General features: G+C 39.3%; 1 protein-coding gene, 1 long non-coding RNA gene and 1 pseudogene across 2 annotated transcripts in view; 2 read left to right on the forward strand and 1 right to left on the reverse strand.

Annotated features, from left to right (window-relative positions):
* Window positions 1–11,429: 11,429 nt before the first annotated feature.
* Window positions 11,430–13,017, reverse strand: LOC146494590 (uncharacterized). Its single transcript, XR_014871669.1, has 2 exons — window positions 12,914–13,017; window positions 11,430–12,592 (listed from the first exon to the last, which is right to left on the reverse strand). It is a non-coding gene; the product is annotated as an uncharacterized LOC146494590 (long non-coding RNA).
* Window positions 13,018–13,432: 415 nt separating this feature from the next.
* Window positions 13,433–18,390, forward strand: part of LOC146494591 (cytosolic sulfotransferase 2-like) — a 10,059-nt gene continuing 5,101 nt past the window's right edge. Inside the window, exon 1 of the mRNA XM_085146950.1 lies at window positions 13,433–13,565. The gene's annotated coding sequence lies outside the window, so the exon portion shown is untranslated. The remainder of the gene's footprint in view (window positions 13,566–18,390) is intronic.
* LOC146494592 (cytosolic sulfotransferase 1-like) lies at window positions 14,151–17,186 on the forward strand (annotated as a pseudogene).

An 18,390-nucleotide genomic window follows, 5' to 3' on the forward strand; every position in this document is an offset into this window, starting at 1 on the left:
TTCAGCATTTACTTTGTTTTAAAGCCTTTACTTTAAAATATATGCCGTTCGATAATCGACCTTAATCTTACAGAGAATCTGATGATTTTGTGGATAATTAAAGTCAGTCATATATCCACAAACACAAGAAGCTGAAAGTCAGTGATGCTGCTCGGTTTGCAGTCCTGAATATCACGGCACAAGCAGGATTCACTGCACTGTTAATGTTAACTATGTTATATTGCTGCCTCTGTTTGGTGAGGTCCAAACGTACGTTTGAACGAGCTGACGATTCACTCGTTAAGCTGAAAGAAAGATGCTTTAATCACAGGAGTCACACATGTGTCCACTTTACCATCTGGGAACTCTTCTTGTTTAGCACTCGTAATAACACAAACAAAATCATCCTCCTCTTGTGCTGTTTTGTAGCAGTGTATACACCTGAGACTGTCACCTGTCTGTCTGTCCTGCACTCTCTGTTTCTTTCTCTCTGATTGTGTAATAAAAGTATGAACATGTTACACTTGTGTTTGAATCCTGCAGCTTATTACACATTTGATTTCCATGTGTGACAACTGCAAGTGTCCAGAGTGAGGACAGACTGAGGGACCCACTGCTGCACATCATCTGTGAGGCTTTGCACCCCTGATGATCCACCAGGACAAACTCAGCAGTGTGTGAGGAAGAGGAGGAGGAAGAGCCAGCAGCAGCTGACAGATGGAGAGAATAGACAGACTGTTCCCTGTTTGTGAAGGACTGCTAGAAAAGTTTAGAATCACTAATTGTCTGTCCTGAATCAGTCTTATTAGGTAATGTTCAAATAATTTGATCATTCCAGTGTTTTCAGTGTGGGAGAAAGTACTCAGGGCCTTCAAGTTACACACTATGAAAGGCAGCAACAAGTTTAATGTTCAGAAACCTAAAGTATGTATCAGCAGCAGAATGGAGCTAAAAATAAATGTTTGTTTCAGTTCTATGAAGCTTTGAGTATTTTGGATTAGTAGTACTGCTGTGTTTGTTGCATCATATTGCTGTAATTGTTTATATGCTTTATATATTCTGAGGTAAGTTGATCTATAGTGTTACATCATATTCTATAAGGATGTTATGTGTTTGTATACTTTGTGCCCAGTTTGACCCATTTAGCAGAAGTCAGCCTGTTTAAGGCTCTGATATCTATTCTGTATGACTTAAAGCAGTTATGACATGGTCTGATTTTCTCACCCAATAAAGGAATATTTAATATATCAGTCTACTCTTGATTCTATCAGAAACAGTTATCACAGCTCGTACATTTGCTTCTTCCACACATATATAAGCATTGAGCCAAATTTAGTAATGCCAACATATTAAAAGAACAATATTTGTCTCTTATATATAATACATCTATATATACACTGTCACAGATACTTGTCTTTAAGTGAAGATTTAAGGTGATAGGAAATATAAATAAATGCAACTTGAATCTTTACTGAAGCTCAGTGTTTGGCACAGAATTCATGTTCACTGCTGTAATAACTAATAATGATTAATATAATATTGGCCATATTATATTTACATTACCAAAGTGAGATGACTTTAGTCTCATGAACAACATTAGCTAATTGTTATTTACTAGCTAATCTTAAATGACTGTTCAGTACAGAAATGAAGCCCAACAATCATGTTTTACAGTCCTGTGGTCTCAGCCTCAGATACTTATCAAATCACACAAAGCTCATGTAGAAACAAATGTACAAAATATGTTCTCCTTCATTTCTGTCAAACAAAGCTGTATGAAACGTTTCCAGCTGTTAGTATCATGATTGCTAGGCAACCTGGGCAGCGCGACGGAGGCTAGACCGTCCCATCTCACAAGCCTACAAGCCCCGCACTTCCGGCTGCAGCGGTCTTTGAGTACGCGGCCCTTGAGGACCGTTAAGGCTGCAGACCTTTGCTGTGTCCCAATTCAGGGTCTGCACGCTTGAAGTACGCATTTTAAGTGCGATTACGTCACCGCCACGCGACGACGGCTGTCCCAATTCGAAGTGTACTTCAAATGCATACTCCAAATGCGCCGTCGATTTCCCCAAATATCAAGCGTGGTCCGGTGCACGCTTCGTGGTCCCATATATCCCACAATTCATAGCGCGGGTGGGTGTGGATAATTTTGCCGCAAAATACGGCAGAAGGGAGCGGCTGAAGAGTGAACTGTCAAAAGTAAGTACTGAATATGACGTCACTTAATTATGTGCGAATGTTTAATAACGAAGAACATTAAAACATTAGTGATGTTTGTACTTAAAGCGTTAACTTGGTTTTAAAGCATATATATATATATATATATATATATATATATATATATATATATATATATATATCATAATAATCTGACAATAATTAGGGGTGGGTTTTTATAATCGATTTATCATTAAAATCGATTCTGGCTTGGATTACGTAAAATCGATTCATTAAAATCCTGAATCGATTTTTTAATATAAATTTATTTTGCCGAAATGCCAGAATCTCAGGTGAAATCTCACAAAACTTCAACAACCACCAAACAGCTAAAACAGTAAATGAGAGCAGGAACACGGATTCTGCACAAAGACTTAAACACACAGCGCAGCCCGCGGATCAGAATCAGATGTCGAATTTCTCACAGTCGGGGCTGAAAGCCGACAGCCCGCTGATTCTGATCTGTCGGCGGGTCCGTGCTTTGTGTTCACGCCCTTTATGCGCTGATTGTAAAGCTGTTAGTTTGATGTCTCTCCAAACAATATTGACCGAACCAGCAGCAAAAGAAGATCCAAACTACACTTCACATAAACATCGTCATGTATTCACTCTTACTTTTACTGTTTTGCTTCTACCATGATGCACAGCTCTCTCTCTCTCTCTCTCTCTCTCTCTCTCTCTCCCCCCCTCTCTCTCTGTATGGTTTTCTGCATTATTCGCTTGCTTGTTACGCACAAGTCTACCGTTGTTTACAGCGCTATCGGCCGACTTTTTTTTCTTTCCGTTTTATATACTTCCGAAAAGAAAACCTAATTTCTGCCGTTCAATGCTGAACAAATTTAAACTTTTTAAAATTATGCAAAATGCAAAATGCTTAGCCATGTCTCTAATAAAACAGCTGTAACTTCAGAGGTAATGTTCATGTGTTGATTAATGGTTTTCTTTCGTTTTTGATGTACTGCAGAATATTTTTATTAAATCCCAGGCCAGGAAAATTGCCTTCATGTTTTTCTGTGTTTTATCTTCAGCTACTTTGACACAAAGGCATCTGCTGTGATGCTCACACCTTTGATAAAGTCTGGAAAGTGTCAGCTTCCTTTTTATTGATACAAAAATATGTAAATGTACTGATCTGAATTATAATATTTCTGACTGTCAAAATTTCCCAGATTCAAATCGAATTGAATCGAATCGAATCGAATTAAATCGAATCGTGGATCGAATGATTCGGGACCTTGTGAATCGGAATTGAATCGATTCTAGAAATCAGTGACGATACCCAGCCCTAGTAGAGAACTAATTTAACTCTTTCTTGCTGAATGAGACGCTGACAGATCGTTTTTTTCTTTCTATCGGTTTGTTTTTCTTTACTCAAAGAGATCAAATTATTGGTGGGGACATGTCCCCTCATTGACTTATTTAATTAATTATTGACACATTTAATTAATTAATTATTTATTTATTTCACATTTTAATTAATTATTGACACATTTAAATAATTATTTAATGGTGTATTTAATTAATTCATTATGTCAGTCCTGGCGTTCCATAGCATTATGCCCATCCAGGCAAAATTTAATGGTGAAAAATGAATTAAATTATCAAATTAATTAACTGAATTATTAAGTATAAGAATGCATGTTTTTCCATTTTGTAGAGAATGAGCATCCTCTACTCTGAAACGCTAGGGGGAGCTGGTCAACAGTATGCACGTCAGCCAGAAGCCTGGCTGCAGACACCATAACCATTACCGTTAAGCCTTGATTACATACCGCACTATGGAGGCAAACTGTGGAAAATACCACTGGGGCCACTTTCATCGAGGGTTAATGGGAGGATTAGTACTGTAACCCCGGGGGCGTCAATTTGGAACCCTTCATAAAGCCTTTTTTAAATACCTCCCATAGCTATATTGATCCAAATATGAAACGTTTACTGTGGACTAGGACTATTTTACTAAATATACATATGTGTGTAGCAAAGAAGACAACTTAAACTCAGTAACCATACTGCAGCAGACATCGGGGAGGGGGTCCTTGGAGGTAGATCACCAGTAACAGCGGATCCGCGAATCTCACCTTACTCCAATAAAAGTCAGTATTTTTTCTGAGTAAAATGGTCACTGCACAGAAAGCTGCCAACTGATTGTGATCCTCAGTTCTCCATCATTGTGGCTCTTTACCAAAAACAGTCAACCTCTTCTTCCAAATAAGGAGACAGAGCTGTTGTGCAGATTCCACAGTCCAGGAAACACCGGGAGGAAGGTGACCAAGGAGACTAACTTTTTTCCCCTCTTTAGTCAAACTTTATTTAAAACATATAACGGTGGTCATGTCCCTGCAAACTAAATATGGGGCAAAGATATGTTTACGTGGGACAAAGTGGGACATTATTATATGGTGGCAGGTACTGTAGCAGGAAAAAAGATAAAATCAAACAAAGTCTGCAAGTTAAGTTTGGTATTGATCGACATTGATCATAGACAAAGGCTTTTCACACGTTTTCTTTGATCATTTTCTAACGTGAACAGTTAGTTTAACCCTTGGATGCACAACCTACCAATACCTACACTCTTCCACGAGTGGGGTCAAAAATGACCCCAAATAAAATCAATGCATTTTGCTATAAACTCGGTTGTTATTCTTTAAAATCTTTAAAACGAAGAGTTGTTATATTTTCATATTTGAGGTATTCCTCATAAAACATGTTTGTGACATGAGGCCCTTTGCATTTTTATTTATTTATTTTTTATTTATTTATATACTGCAGAAGCTGGGTCTTCCCTCTGAAAGGCACAAGATGTTCATCCACTGTAACACAATCACTGAGGATGAATTTCTGCCTGCAGTTGACCATGAACAGGCCCCATATGTAGCGGAAAGCTGCCATATGGTTTGTTTTCAGTTGGTAGGCTCTGGTCCTCTTGTCATCAAAGTGCAAGAAACGGCGAATAGCTTTAAATCTTTGAATTGACATAGTGGCCTTGTACAATGGGTTATGCAGAGGACTCCCAAAAAGCACACCTACTGGTACATCCCAGTTCTTCTCACTTCCTGCAAGAATGGTCAATCAAATGAAGGCCAGGAGCTTTTGTTTGATTACATTTTTCCACTCTTTTCCCCTGTCTGTGGCTACTCTTCATGTCCCTCCATGTTTGTGCATGTCAGCACCTCTTCTAGTATATTATCAGACATGAACATCTTCCATGCATCTATTGGGGAGACAGTACTAAACCCAGGTGCAAGCCCTGGCCGTCTAATACGTCTAATTCATTCTCTTAGACTCAATATCCATTTCCCCTTCAGAGGACTCATCAGAGGACTCCTCTGTGTCTGACTGGCCTTGTTCAGTGGGGGGGACAGTAGTCTGGGTCCTCTATATCTGAGATGTCCGATTCTGAGTCAATGCCTCCGATGGCCTTTTCATCCCATCTGTCCTGGATCATTTGTAGGGCAAGGTCCACAGGGATTCTAGCTGGCCTCATAGCAGCCATAGATGGTCGAATAAACTGCTGTGTGAAAACAGCAGTTTATTCGACCATCTACGCCAGCGTCCGGTTATATTTTAGACAGCCAGGAGCAGACGGCAGGTGACGTAATTCTGAAGGCTAGACCATTGACTGTAGAAAACATGGACGACGCGACCCCGCCTCCTACCATTGTGAAAAAATGAAGCCAAAAAAGGGGGGAGGAACAAGATGGCGGAGTGAGCAGCAACCTTACTGCAGGCGTCCAAACTTTTTTTGGCTTTCTTTTGTCCTGAAACTGTGAATTTATTAAAAGCAATAACCCGTTTTTTGCTCTTTTTGTGCACTTCAACCAGCTACTGAAGAACTAACTGTAAACCAGCTTTAATTTGTAATTTTTCCGGGGTTAATTTCGATAATTGTCCTGTGACTACGATGGATCATGACTACAACGTTTCGGTGTTGAGAGAGGCGTGTGACGAGGAGGATATTCAAGATTTGGAGATCGCTGACATGACTTCTAAAGACTCCAGAATCAACTGGGCTCACACTCCGACGAAAAGCCCTAATCCGAAGAAAGCAAGAGGGGTGCGAGCGCAGCCTCTGGAGGAGGAGGACACCGCCGCAGCTATCTTGCAAGCAGTCAATGTGTTAACGCAAAAGATGGATGAACAGACGGCGTTGCTGTGTAAGTTTGAAAAGCGCATTGACATGAACACGGCGGAAATAAGAAAAAATAAAGAAAGTATAGTAGAACTCCAGGAGAAAGTTGGTGAGCTGCAGAAAGAAAACAAATCCCTGCGCAGCTCCTGTGAGGAACATGCTCGATATAAGAGGAGATGGAACCTAAGGCTGACTGGTCTTCCTGAGAAAGATGATGAAAACACCAGAGAGTCGGTTATCGGGATTCTCACCAGAGTTGTGCCCTTGTCTGTGGATAAACTGAGAGAGACTGTTGATACTGTCCATCGGCTGGGAAAGAAGGGGAACTCTGCATCTTCCGGGTCCCCAAGAGCCATAATTATCCAGTTTGGCATGAGAACGGTCCGGGACGACGTCTGGAAGAAATCGAGGCATGCGAGGGTCTGCAAGGAGATGAACATCCGCTTTAAGGAAGACTTCTCCAAGGAAGAGGCTCGAGCTAAGCTGTGGCCGCTGGTCCAGGACGCCAGGAGTAAGGGAAAGAGAGCGTTTTTGAAGGATGGCTACGCTCTGATTGATAACCAAAGAGTGGACCCGAACTGATTTTCTTTTGTGTGACCTTTTTCACCTCTCAGGTATGCTGTTGTTGAATAAGCCTATTGCTTAGCATGTCATTTATCTTAAAATTTCCCGGTTGTTAAGGGTTATTGCACTGAATAGTTCTTTTATACAGGACACGGCTGCTCGTTCCTGCGTGTCTTAAGTTTGTTTTTTTTTCCCAATACTTTTGTAATAGTGTTATATGTTATCTGTTATTTCTTTGAACGTGAGGGGGCTAAAAAACATTGTGAAGCGTAAGGCTATCTTTCTTTTTTGCAAGGAGCAACAGGCTAACTGTGTCTTTCTACAAGAGACCCATTCGGCAGTGGCAGACACAAAGTTCTGGAAAACACAGTGGGGTGAATCTGTTTTCTTTAGTCATGGTACGTCTCACTCAGCTGGAGTGATGATTTTATTTAATAGGTTTCCGGGAAATGTCATAGGCTATAAAAGTGATTCTGATGGTCATTGGCTGATGATAGTGTCAGAGATTAATGGTTCAAACTACATTCTGCTGTGTGTATATGGTTATACTAATAGAGCTCAGAATAAGAAACTTCTAACCTTCCTTTGTGAACAGCTAGAGCAATGGAAGTTGAGCTATCTTGTTGACAAAGTTGTTGTGGGGGGAGACTTTAACGTAGCTCCTGATCCCTCTGTTGATCGTTTTCCATCCAGGACTTCATGCCACAGTTATGATGAAAGTATCCTTAATTTGGCCAACAAAGTTAGTCTCTGTGATGCTTGGAGGCTGAAAAATCCATCTGTGTCTCAATTTACTTGGTTTAATTCATCTAATAATGGTCAGTGTTCCGGGATTGATTACTGGTTAGTCTCTAACAATTTGATCAACAACATTTCTAAGTGTGAAATCTCAGCTTCCCCTCTAACTGATCACTGTTTGATTTCCTTACTCATCTCATTAACCAAGGTGAAACATCAGTCCCTTATTTGGAAATTTAACAACAACCTTCTGCATAATGACAACTTCTGCCTTGAAGTGAGAAATTTAATTGTGGAAATTGACAAATTAGATATGTCACATGTGAGCAAATGGGAATGGTTTAAATTCCAAGTTAAACAGATAGCAATTCAAATTAGCAAATCCATTGCTAAACAGAAAAGACAGGAGCAACAAAGCATTATTGAGAGAATTAACAGGCTATGCTGCAAACAGGATTTATCTCTGGACGAACAAATACAACTAAACACTTTTCAATCTCAACTAGACAAACTGTTCTTAGAGAAAGCCAATGGTGCCTATGTTCGTTTAAGAGCCCGATGGATTGAGGAGGGCGAGAAAAACTCTTCCTATTTTTTTTAATTTAGAGAAGCACAGACAAGCAAATACGAAGATTCAATCACTGAATATCAAGGGGGTTTTGACTGAGGACCATGACAAAATAAACGTGGAAATAGTTCATTTTTACAATAACCTTTACAAGTCAACCTATTCAACGGAGAAAGGCACTGTGTTTCTGGAAAGTCTTAGAGGCCTTAATGGGACATTGGATGTGGATGTAAAGGTTCGTATGGAGAGTAAACTTGCAATTGAAGAGCTGGACAAGGCAATCGACCAAATGCCCAGGGGCAAATCACCAGGAATTGATGGGCTAACAGTGGAATTTTACTCCTTTTTCTGGCATGACATTAGATTAATGCTTTACAGTGCATACTTGGAATGTATTTCATCAACTAATCTTTCACCTACAATGAAACAAGGTCTAATCGCTTTAATTCCAAAACCCAACAAAGACAAACTACTTCTGGATAATTGGAGACCCATAACCCTTCTGTGTAATGATTATAAATTACTGGCTCATGTCTATGCGATTGTTTAACACATTTAGTGGATGAATGTCAGTCGGCGTTTATAAAAGGAAGACATATACACAATCACATTAGATTGATTTTTGATATGCTTGATTATCGCCAGTATATAAAGACAGAAAGCTTAGTGTTGTTTTTGGACTTTTATAAGGCTTTTGACACGGTTGAACATCCCTTCCTGCTTAAAGCCTTGCATTTCCTGGGTTTTGGGGTAAACTTTTGTAATGTGATCAAAATGTTTTACAGTAACATTTTTAGCTCTGTTTCGCTTAACCCTGGAATGACACCTAGGTTTGAAGTGCAGCGAGGTATCCGTCAGGGATGCCCTATTTCCCCCAAATTGTTCATATTAACCACTCAACTGCTGGCACTTATCATCCAAAAAGACCCTGATTTACATGGTATTAACATTTTTGACAAGGAATTCAAAATAAGCCAATTTGCTGACAATACTGCACTGTTTTTAAGAGATAAATCCATGGTAGCTAAAGCGCTTAACACTATTTCATTATTCTCCCAGGCATCAGGACTGTGTCTGAATATTAACAAATGTGAATTGTTACCTATTCACACGTGTTCTGATTCTAATATAGCTTCTATAAGAGTTGAATTGGAAGTTAAATATTTAGGTATAGTGATTTCTAAAAATATGTCCCGAAGAGAAGACAACAACATCTGCAATCGTATCGTCGACATGAAGAAATCCCTTAGTCGTTGGTTGACCAGGGATATCACTATATTTGGCAGAGTCATCCTTTCCAAAGCTGAAGGTATTTCTAAACTAATTTACCCATGTCATTCTCTTTATATTTCTCCCCAAAATATTAGGAAAGCCAACTCAATTATTTTTCAATTCCTGTGGAAAAACAAAACCCACTATATTAAGAGATCAAAGTTGGTTAAAGACTATGAGAAGGGTGGTGTCAGAGCCTTAGACTTTGAATCAATGATCGGGACTTTTAAAATAAACTGGCTCAGAGCTTGTTTATCTCAGTCTGATTCCATGTGGTTTCATATACCCAGATCTTTAGTTAAGGAACTAGGAGGAATTGATTTTCTATTAAGATGTGACTTTGAAACTAGTAAAATACCTGTTACACGCTCTAATTTTCACAAACAGATTCTTCATTTTTGGAAACTGATGTTTACACACAACTTTTCTCCTCACATGTCGACCTTATGGAACAATAGAGTGATAACTGCTAACAAAAAGACATTATTTATCAGGAACTGGTTTGAGAGTGGTATCTTGTTTGTAACTGACTTGCTGGATACGAGTGGTGCTTTATTGGATTATGTGTCTTTCTCAAAGAGACACGACTTTAATTGTCCATTAAAAGAATACAGAAAAGTTTGCTGTGCTATCCCTTTGGCCCTAAGGCAGCTGATACGCAACACAATGCTACATTCTGAGGTCAATCCAGCGCTGCCAAACTTAAAAATTGGTAACTGCAACCTAAATGATAGTAAATGTAACAATAAATTTATCAGTGTGAATTTCAATTCTATTCTTTTCCAGGGGTTTAACTCAGGTAGATATTTGCAGGCCCTTCATGGGGATCAGTCACTCATGGAAAAGGCGTTCTCAAAATTCATCAAGTGACCTGTCTCCCCAAAAGTAAAAGAAACTCATTTCAAGATAATTAATAATATATATCCTGTGTCTGAATTTCTAAAGAGGGGGTTTAAATTTGAGGTTAATCAGTGTGCATTTTGTGATTCAGCCTGTGAAACATTACACCATTTGTTTTTCTCATGTCCTGCATCAGCTGCCTTTTGGTTAGAACTACACAGCTGGTTATCCCTCAAGATCAACGATATCCCCCAGTTTAATATTTCTGATATTATTTTCTATATGGCTAAACAACATCCAACTGTCTCTACTGTGATTAACATTGTCATCCTGTTAGGTAAATACCATATACATTGTTGTAAATGGAGGAATAGAAAACCATCCTTTACATGGTTCATCAATGACTTCAAACATTATTTCATGTCACTTAAAAAACTGAAATCTAGCAGATTTGCCACAATCTATGATGACATTTCCCATTTGCTTCTGTTTTGATCATTACCTCTATTGTGCTCTCTTTTTTAATTCTTCCCCGTTAATACTGTGAATTTTTGTCTAGCCCCCTCCCCCCATATCCTTGCTGTTAGTTTTGTTGTATTGACTGTTCTTTTTTATTTATCCTCCACGAGAGTTCATTTGCACTATATTGCGTTATGTTGTTTGTGACTGTATTGTTCCATTTGTTAATTTAAAAAAAAAAAAAAAAAAAAAAAAAAAAAAAATTACGCCAAAATACCCCGCTTGTGGAGGCTGCCATCTTGCAAATTTGGAGCCAGAGTCTGGGCAGTAGTGACTTGAGGTGGAGCAACTGTGTAACACTCCCGCCCACACACCCGCTGGACGTGACCGCAAACACGCCCCCTCTACACTTTTTACGTAGCCCGGCGGCTGGAGGTTTTTTTGCTGGTTTACCGCGACTGACGACTCGTTTAATTAAGGTAACTACAACCATGTCACTGTTATAAAAAAGACACACAACTTATTATCTTATAGTTCTGAAATCACTCTGTTGTTAATTTGTTAGTTAGATTAGCCGCTAGCATACGCACTGTGTTGGAGGCTTGTTGCTAGCTAGTTAGCAATGCTACACACCTGCTGCTAATAGTCTTCAACACTTATGGGTGTTTTTTATCCATTTTTAGACAGCGATGAGATCAGCTGCACACTCTACAGAGGCCCAGAGTTACTGTTAATATCAAAAATATAATGCTGTCCTTTGAGATTTTAACATAAGACTGTGAGTGTAATGGATCTAAAACTGTTTAAATCTTCAGAGCCCTCTACAGCCTGGTAACATGGAGACTTTAAAAACATCAGCAGAACGTTTCAGTAGTGTAGTCTAATTTGTTCTTTTCATTTAATAATAGAGTCCATATTATATCAACAGCTACATTCACCCTGGAGAGAAACTAGTGAGGGAGACCATCAGGACCAAGCTGGGTTTCCTGGGTCCAGAGGTTTGGAGAAACTTCTTGCCTTTCTTTCATCACAGCTGTCCTGTGCCATAAGTTCTGTTGACCGCTGTAAGAGGCATCATTTAAGAAACACCAGGAAGACTGAAGCTCATGGCATTGATCAAGCAGGACTCATGATCTTCACCAGCAGCTCCCTTACAGGGAAATCTTCAGCACTCCTCCGTAGGCCCGCCCCAGGAGATGGATAAACCCAGCATTTCATCAGCACTGTGATGAGACCTTGGGTTTGTGTAATGTTATAAATACTCAGATACTCCAGACTTTTACATAATTATATTCAGTCCTGTAGAAAGTTATATATTTAAAAATATGTGATCCTCTCTGGTTACTCTGGTATGAATAACTCTGAATCACTTTATGGTAAATAACACACTATGTGTAAAAAAAACTGAAAAAATTCCAGATGACAAGTTTGTAGTTCAACATACAAGTGACGACCTTTGACCTTCATCAGGTTTTATTTAATTGTGTTAGAGAAAATCTCATATGCTCTTCATGCAGCTGAGTACATCAAGTGTTTAAAACGGAAGCTGTGCAGGTCTGAGATCAGCAACTTTGTGAAACACCAAACTGAGGTCCTGTTAATGCTGATATATAGTGACACAGTTACAGGGGTGATTAATCCTTTTGTTTGTTTGTTTTTGTCTTTAACTTTATCAATAAAACAGCTGCAGCTTTCACTACAGCACATGTGGTACTTTAACCTTTGTACTGTTTTCATCAGTTCATTTTGCAGTTAACATGTGAACATGTTGGATGATCTGTCTGCTGTCACTCGATGGGGCTGAGGTCTGAATCTGAGGGCAGCTCCTGTAATCACAAAGACAACAGAACCATCAAACTCAGATATAAATTTTATCCCTCAATATTGAAATAAAGCTAATTCTTCTGTCCTCACACACTCAGGATCTGAAGTTCTTCTCTTACATTTTTTTCAGTATTGCAGTACACTACAGTACTTTAATCCATAGTTCCTGATTAATGAGGGCGTTTCTCTTGATTTCATTAGTAAATTCATTCACCTGCACGGATTAGCTAAACGAACCCTGACAGTCGAGTGCTCATTTTAGCTAGCTAGGTCTCAGGAGCTAGCTAAGAACGGTAGTTAGCTTACAAACACGTTTAACTTACCGAAAAAGTGCAGCGGGGCCTCGGGTCCTTCTGTTGGGCAGTCCAGTTTACTGAAGAACACCTCAGGCTGTCAGGTTAAAATACTCGGTCGTGTTTTCGTAACGGAAACGCTGGCCTTCCTCTCAGAGCCTACGCTCTATCTGCTATTCCCAGACAGAGATACGCAAGTCTCTCCGTGACTGCAGCTGTCAGTCAAAGCTCTTATGATGACGTTTCACCCCAATTTAACATCACCGCGGTAGGAGTTAGAATCAATCTTATGGGAAAGGAGACCCCTTGGACATCAATCAGCGTGATGAGAACTATTGAAAACAAAAGAAAGAATCTTTGGAAAAAAAATATCTAAGGAGAATTAATTTATTTTAGTCTGACCCCAGTCCCATCCGCTAACATGGAGGAGGCGGGGTTTATGACCTATACTGCAGCCAGACACCAGGGGGCGATAGAGACGTTTTGGCTTCATTTTTGGGGAGCTGTCGCATCGTCCATGTTACCGGAAACCCGATTGCGGGTTGCGATTGTTTTGCTCCAGGTGTTGGGCCAAAAAGTGATCGTCGGGAAGAAAGTGATTGCCGTCCGCGGGAGCGCGCGGAGCTGCCTAAAGCTGTAGCGCCCAGATTACTTACAGCTACTTCCGTGCAACTGATATAAGGTGCGGTAAGCTGTAGACAGCTTCAAACTTTGTGCTCCCAAAATTTGGGCGAGTTATACTGAGTAAATATTTAACTCGTCCACTTTAGGTCAGTGTTATGGAATTAATGATTAACCCTGTGGGTTAAATCCCTTGCTCACAACTTCAAGTGTATGTCAGTTGGTAGGAGTGATCCGAGAAGGCAAGTAAGCTTCATAATCTTGCGTTACCAACAATCTGCTGTGTTTTTACTTTACAAACATTTGTAAAGGAATTAAACATGTTATGTTTAAAATACATTCAGTAAATTTTACTGTGTGTCTGAATTAGTGTGGTGGAGGTGAAATGTTGTAATTTTGGTGTTTACAGATTCTACCAATGCTGCAGTGCACATGTCGTAATTAGTCATCCTTTTCGTACTGGCAGCTGACTGTTTTTGCACTTACTTGAATGAAGCAATTCAAATGAACTTTGCACTACATTTCTAAAATTTACATCAAAGTCAGCTTTCTTGTCAAAAACCATATGCACAGGTCATACACAGGAATTTGAAGTTTCAATGCTCCCACAGCCCTCAGTGTACACTAAAACAATATAAAGATTAAAATGAGTCTTATGTACGACACAATACAATACAAAGCAGTTTCCAACACAGTCAGAGTGCTTGTGGGCAAGAGTGTGTGTGCAAGTGGGGTGGGGGAGTCAGTAAAGGGCGATGGTGGAGGTTCAGAGTTTTGTAAGTCTGGGAGGTGGGGAGGGTTAAGAGGGGAGAGGTGGATGCAGGTCTGTAGTTATGTGTGTGAGAGTGGAGAGGGACAGAGCAGGGAGAAAATTCAGCATCCTGACAGTCTGATGGACCAAGCTGTCTCTCAGTCTGCTGGTTCTAGCCCGGAGGATCTTCAGTCTCTTTCCTGATGGCAGCAAACATCATTCTGTGACACGTTTTGTTAGAGTGTAAATGTATTAGGTTAATCACAGTATCAAAACAGCACATTATAATGTTTAGTAATTAATATTGTTGATCTATGCTATAATAACAAAGTCAATCATTGCATTTTAACAGTTACAAGTTACTCCTTCTTATCATTTAGGGAAAGACTTAGCAGACAAGCTTCCCACACTCCTCGTCTCATTAAAACTCATCTACCAGTCCAGTTTGTACCAAAGTCCTTCTGGGAGCAGCGCTGCAGGGTAAAAATCATGCAAACCTGTAGTCATAGAGACATGGGATTATGAAATCCACAGAGTATAATTTAATTTTGCCTCTTTCTGTAGGTGGTTTATATGGCCCGCAATGCAAAAGACAATGTAGTGTCCTATTTCCACTTTAACCCGCATGAACAGTGCCCTGCCAGAACCAGGAGACTGGAGCACCTTTCTGCAGGACTTCATGGAGGGAAAGAGTGAGTTCTGTTTAGTTTTAGTGTAAAGGAAAAAATAATATCATCATATATATAAACATTCCTTTGTGTGTTGTTCTGTGTCTGCAGGGGTTTATGGATCATGGTATGACCATGTGAACGGCTGGTGGGAGAAGAAGCAAACTTATTCAGATTTTCACTACATGTTCTATGAAGATTTGATTGAGGTACAGCACCGAGTTTGGCTAACGTGTGCCGACTGACAGTTATGTCATCTGCATCAACCACATTTCCACTCTTCATAGCAGTTCTTGCTTCCTCCTTACTAATCCTCTGAACTTCCTGATTCACTACCTGTTTTCCATCTGTCTGCTACCTCTCATATTCTTCGTTCATCAACTCCTCGGAGAACTCCTTCCACTTTTCCACACACACTCTTTATTTGTTAGTACAATTCCATCTCGATACAGATACTTAATCATCCTCACCTGCTACACATCCTTTCCAGCAAGATCCTTCTAGCAAGCAGGTGAGTGTTCCAGCTCCAGTAAGTCCTTTTACAGGTTACAGGTATTGATGGGACTGAAGGCAGGACAGAAATCCTCAAAGTCCCAGAGAGAGAACATAGAATAAGAGTCCAGATGAGGAATGAAGTGGCTACAGCTGAGAGAGCACAATATTGATTCATAGGAAACTAAGTGCAGAATTCTAACAATGAAAAGTCTGATTACCATCACTGAGGTGAAGACGACCTAGTGGTGTTCTGCTGCCACCCAGCCATCGAATACAGTGGAGGAAGAAAGGAAGGTGGAGGAAGGACTGACCAGAGAGCAAGCTCTGTCCAAAGGTGGAGCCTACCACGCCACGTGAAACTCAAAGACATGTTAAAAACACAACAAAAAACAAAGAATTATCCATCCTGCCCCAGCTTGACAAGAGCTTGACCACTCTGGTATGGAAATCTCAGATATCATATTATCTCTGTTGATGATATGAATGCTTAATTTGGCAAAAGATTTATGATATATACCTTCCTTCCTGATGCAACACTCCCCATTTATCTGGGATTGGACACGACATTAGGAGTTTTGCAAGAAGAATGGGCAAGGATTTCAGTCTCTAGATGTGCAAGCTGGTAGAGACATACCCTAAAAGACTGGCAGCTGTAATTGCAGCAAAAGGTGGTTCTACAAAGTATTGACTCAGGGGGCTGAATAATTACGCACACCTCACTTTTCATTATTTATTTGTAAAAATGTTTTGAATCATGTATGATTTTCATTCCACTTCTCACGTGTACACCACTTATTATTGGTCTTTCACGTGGAATTCCAATAAAATTGATTCATGTTTGTGGCTGTAATGTGACAAAATGTGGAAAAGTTCAAGGGGGCCGAATACTTTTGCAAGCCACTGTAGATGTAGTATCAGAAGTTTAAACATTAACCAACTACAAGTGAGCATTTATTATTGCCATCATTACTAATAATTAAGAAAAAAAGATCAAATTTGACATCTTCAAATTGAAAGTTCATAAAAATAAAGAAACACATAAATAAAATCTGTTTTTTTGTTAATCTTGAAGGTTTGAAATTTTAAGATGCATAAAAAAAAATCAAAATGTCACATATTTAAAGGGAAGTCTATCGAATCCTAATATCTCCCAAGGAGAGCATCTCACACCGAATTTGTCATGATGAAAAAGTATTATAGTCATACAGTACTACAGACCAAAAGAAGAAAAAATAATTAAATTTAGGGATGAAACATCTCGTTTAAACTCATTCATATTTTCATTTATGTGAACAGGACTGTGGACGAGAACTAGACCGACTGTGTTCCTTCCTTGGTTTGTCTCCATGAGCTGAATAGAAGGAAAGAATTAGAGCCAGTGTGACATTTGACAGCATGAAGCAAAATAAGATGACCAACTATACCACAGTTCACATGCTGAACCACGAGGTTTCTCCTTTTATGAGAAAAGGTACAACTGCCTGCTGGGAAACTTTAGTTTTTTCTCAGTATAGGCACCAATATATGTTCAGTTTATTATTAGGATAATCAAATACTTTGAATGTTCTCCTTCTCCAGGAAAGGTTGGTGACTGGAAGAACCACTTCACTGTGGCCCAGAATGAGCAGTTTGATGAAGACTACAAGAAGAAGATGAAGAATCCTGATTTGAAGTTCCGCTGTGAAATTCAAAGAGTGGGCTAGAGCTGAGAAGTGATATGCAATTAAATAGTTAAGAATAAATCAAATATTAAGCCTGATCAACTGAATTCTCTTACATTGTGGTGCTGTTGGCTATCTATCAGCTTAACCTCCTAGGACCTGGCGTCCACATATGTGGACATCACATTTTGGGTTGTGGAGACCAAAATACTAAATTTTGCTCTACAAAGGGCCTGATATCCACTTACAAGGACATTATACTGCCACTGTTATACCAATATCTAAAATGAATGTCCTCTTATGTGGAGCTTATTTTTCTCAGAAAAAAAAAGGGGGGGGGGTGTCATTCTTTGTTTTTACATTCATCAGGCCCCAATCGGCCCAAATAGCAAAGAGAAATTAAAAATGCATGCCATGAAAGAGTTTGGGTCTTAGGAGGTTAAGAAAAAGGAGGGTGAAGGAACATGTTGGTCATATAGAATATCCTGATGTCTACACGCCGTGGCGGTCATAAAAGTCAAACATAAGATCAAAGGTTTTGATGTTCTTTTTAAACTCTCCATTAGAAAGAGACAAACTGCCCGTCCAATAATGCTGTTTAATGTTTGTATATGCTACTACTTTGATTCTGTTCAACTGTGTCATTTTTACTGAACATATTTAACTAACTGATTGTAATGGTTAGTTTGTCTGACTTTATGCTACTGGGTTTGAAATTAAGAGACCCAGCTGGGCATGACGGTGGGAAGAAGCTGGAGTACCAGGAGAGAATCCACACAGGAACCAGAGTTCATTTTGTGTAATTTCCCAGCTTAAAAAACATTTATCCTCAACTTAAAAACTACACTACCTGAATAAACTAAACTTTGTTTATTTCTCAAATGAATATGTTTCCAGTACTTAATAATTTGGCCACACATAAAGTGTAATGTGGGAATGCATAGGTTGCCTATATAGAATCATAGATCTGGTATGAATCAAGAAAAAGAAGCAGAAAACTTTTTACATTCACACAGTTATGGCAAGCAGCTCTCAGCTGTGTAGAGATAGTAGGCTGCTGTTGTATGTTTGATTTCATTTTTATTAAACACAGCTGTTTTAATTCTATTAAAGATTTGTGTTTTTATTCTTCTGTCATCTATGTGCAGGTTATTGCAGTGTTTACTCTTTTGTACAGCAAAACAATCAATCCAGCCTTCAGCCTGTTCATTATTGATTTATTTATTTTGGTCGAGTTGAATGAACCTGGCTTATCTGACTTCATAGCACTGTTTCAGTATAAATGCACACATTTCAGAAAGCAGTGCGGTG

Source organism: Neolamprologus multifasciatus, chromosome 20 (assembly GCF_963576455.1).
Source record: "Neolamprologus multifasciatus chromosome 20, fNeoMul1.2, whole genome shotgun sequence".
NCBI classification, from domain to species: domain Eukaryota; kingdom Metazoa; phylum Chordata; class Actinopteri; order Cichliformes; family Cichlidae; genus Neolamprologus; species Neolamprologus multifasciatus.